This window comes from Equus quagga, chromosome 22, assembly GCF_021613505.1.
Source record: "Equus quagga isolate Etosha38 chromosome 22, UCLA_HA_Equagga_1.0, whole genome shotgun sequence".
NCBI lineage: Eukaryota > Metazoa > Chordata > Mammalia > Perissodactyla > Equidae > Equus > Equus quagga.
In genome coordinates, this window is record NC_060288.1 from 1,790,966 (window position 1) to 1,794,350 (window position 3,385).

Consider the following 3,385-nt stretch of genomic DNA (forward strand, 5'->3'; position numbering starts at 1 on the left):
CTTGGCAAGATTATTAGACTGGATTTTCAAATATTTGGCTTTTGTCCCTTTTTGTTTCCAGCCAAGCCACCTTGGTCTGGAATCTGTCAATTTGCTGGTACATTTTACTAAAGACTTTGAGTCTGATTTAAGCCTTACTATCAGAGGGCTGAGGTGCAGGGGTCTTCGTTGGTGACTTACGGTAGATTACCAGCTTCCCTTCCTGGGGTGGGGAAGTCCAGTGGCCCCCAGCTCCACATTTTCCCCGAGGGTCTTTTACTTATAAACCAACTCTGTACCAATTTCCACCTTTGTTAAAGCCTTTTGTATTTGAAACCCTAGTGGAGTGTTTATCCCTACTGTACCCCCTCAAAGTTCTCCCAGGGCTTAGCTCTCTGCTCTTTGCCCACCCCATTTCCACACACACTCCATGCGCAGGTTCTCCTCCCTCGCTACCTCACTGGGTGTCAAAGTCATCTTTGGTTTTACTATTGCTGGAGGAGTCGGGGGGGAGCAATATTCCTAGAAGTTGTCATAGTAAAGCCAGATGGCGGCAAAGCAGACACCAGTGGCAGGGGCCAGGCATCTCTCCTACCTTGGCCTCTCCTACCAGTCACCAGTGGCTGACTGGTGAGGGTGTCTGTGGCAGACAGAGTCAGGTTTCCACTCGTGTGAAGGCTGGACAGTTGACTGGCACAGGTTCCGGATGCAGGCAGTTTGAATTTTCTAACCACATGGGAAGCGAGAGACCATAGTGAAAAATAACAGTGAGATCGGATCGTGAGACGATATTTGCGGTATCTTAAACCAGACATGGTTTAACATTTAGAGTACACAAGGATAGAAAAGAAGACAGGAATCCAATTGAAAAAGAGGGACTGGCAAACCCAAATGGCAACAACAACAAAATAGGCAATTCAAGAAGAAGAAGCCCAAAAGGCTAATAAGCATGTGAAGATACGTGCAATCTTGGTGGCAATGACAGAAATGAGATCAAACAAGAATGTCTCTCTTTATACTTGCTAGATTGGCATAAATAGAAAGCTGATGATGCTGAGAGCCAACGGAGATGTCTGTTCTGCAATGGGAATGGGAATGGTGCAGCCATTCTAGAGAGGCAGCTGGTGGTACTTACTCAAATCAGGTACTCTTAGACTGTACCCAGCAGTCCCCTCCAGAAGAGCAGTTCTCACACTGGTCCACCAGGGGACATGGAAGAGGATGTTCATTGCAGCATTGGTTGTCACACTGGGGATTTGGAGAGAACCTGAGTGTCCATCACAGACAGAATGGATAAGAAAAATGTGGTAGATGTACACTATAGGATACTCCGCAGCAGTGAGAAGCAATGAAATAGATGTGCATGCAGCATGGATGGACCTAAAGAAAAAGTCATTATCAAAAATGGTAAGAAACAGAATGGCAATATAGAACAATATCTTTATGTAAATTAATAATACATACACAATAGTGGTGATGGTTGCACAACATAGTGAATGTACTAAAACTCACTGAATTATGCATGCTAAAAGGGTGAATTATATGATATGTGGGTTATATCTCAATAAAAAATATGTAGTAAATGTTTTCATAAGAACAAATAAAAGAACACAATATCTCAAACACTTTAAAATGCTTGCCTGTAGAGGTTAGGAAAAAGGGAGTAAAAATGAGAGCAAAAATAAATAAAACAAAGCTTTGTGTGGGCCAACCATTAAAAACACGGATTGTCAGTCAGTGAGGACTCTAATCCAACAGCTCCAGGACTCTCCACTTCCTGCAGAGGGCCTTCTCTTGCCCACTCACCTGGCTCTTCCTGGGAAATGGCGCCATTTTCAGAATCTCCATCAACTTCTCTCCTACCCTCCTCCAATGTTGAGGCCAAGGTCCCTTCTACACCAAAAAGCCCTATTCTCTTCTTTTCTTTTCTAATAGCCCTTGACTCTACATTAGAAAAAGCCCTGATTGTCAAGAAAAACTGAGCAGTTTTTCTTTCTCATGGACACAGAGGGCTCAGTATTTAGATATCACAATTCTCTGATCTCCCCTGCCTCGAAGGGAGGGCAAATGTTTCCTTCTCTGGGGCAACTTTCTCTCCTCCACAGAGTGGGACAAACCACTGCTAATGGAACAAAGAAAAACTGAGCTCTGTTTTACATGCAAATAGCATGAATCTTCATACCTTGCTTTAACAGGTAATAGAAATCTATTCAAACTACCTTAAGCCAAGAAAAGGAGTTTCCGGTAGAATATAGGAGTATCTCTTGGAACTCAGAGGTTGAAGTATAGTCAGACTTTGGGAAGAAAATAAAACGGGAAGCTGGAAGCTGGAAAGCCGCCAAGAGCCAATAATTTTGTCTCCTGCCTCGCTCTCTCACTCTGTCAACTTTCTTTAATTTTCCATGCACAAGGTAGAATATGGGTTCCCCTACAGTTGGAACAATCAACAGAGATCCATATCATCAATGAACCTCAATTTCCAATTCCTGGGAGAAAAACCTTGATTGGCTCTACTTGAGTCCTATTGATTTAGCTGTTGGGGATGTGAGGCAGGTGTGGTGTTGGAGTGGAGAGTAAGGTCACATGCTCTGAAACCCATCCTGGGAGAGCGAGGACAATCCTCAAAGAAAGGGGCATGAGCTGGCCAGAAAGCTCCAGGAGTCTACTAAATTATCTATAGAAACACTCAAGTATTAATCAGAAATACAAATTTCATTTAATTTCAAGAAGCCAAAAATATGCAGGCCACATTCTGTTGTCACAATACAATAATTTTAGAAATTAAAAACAGAAGTTTCAATTAAGACAGTCAATAAACATTTAAAACACTCCAGTGCTCGCTTCGGCAGCACATATACTAAAATTGGAACCATACAGAGAAGATTAGCATGGCCCCTGCGCAACGATAACATATAAAATACTCCAATTATGTAGTAAGGCCAAACCTGTATTCAAGAAAATTCACCAGTTGAAATGATTTCATTATTAATTAGAAAAAAGTTAAAATAAATAAATCAAGAATTCTTCTCAAAAAATTAGTAAAGAAATAGCAAAAAAAATTTTTTAATCCGAGGAAAGCAGAAGAAAGAAACTGAGAAAGTTAAGAGCTAAAATAAATAAATTTTGAAAAGCAAAATGATAGAATTAAATTCAAGAGCTATTTCTCCAAAAACAACAATCGACAATAAAATAGACATACCTCCAGCAAGTATAATTAAGAAAAATAAATATATTCATTAAATGTTAGAAAGGAGACAAATTTAGATGCAGAAGAGATTTAATAAGTATGAGAAGGACTTCTACAAAATAATATTAATACACTTGAAAAGTTGGACAAAATTAATGATTTTACATAAATGAGCAAAATACTGCAAAAAAAAAGTGGTAAAACTGAATGGAACAACAA

At 40.1% G+C, this 3,385-nt stretch overlaps 1 pseudogene; it reads left to right on the forward strand.

The window, feature by feature from the left end:
- The first annotated feature begins 2,812 nt into the window (after window positions 1-2,812).
- LOC124231856 (uncharacterized) lies at window positions 2,813-2,911 on the forward strand (annotated as a pseudogene).
- The last annotated feature ends 474 nt before the right edge of the window (window positions 2,912-3,385 follow it).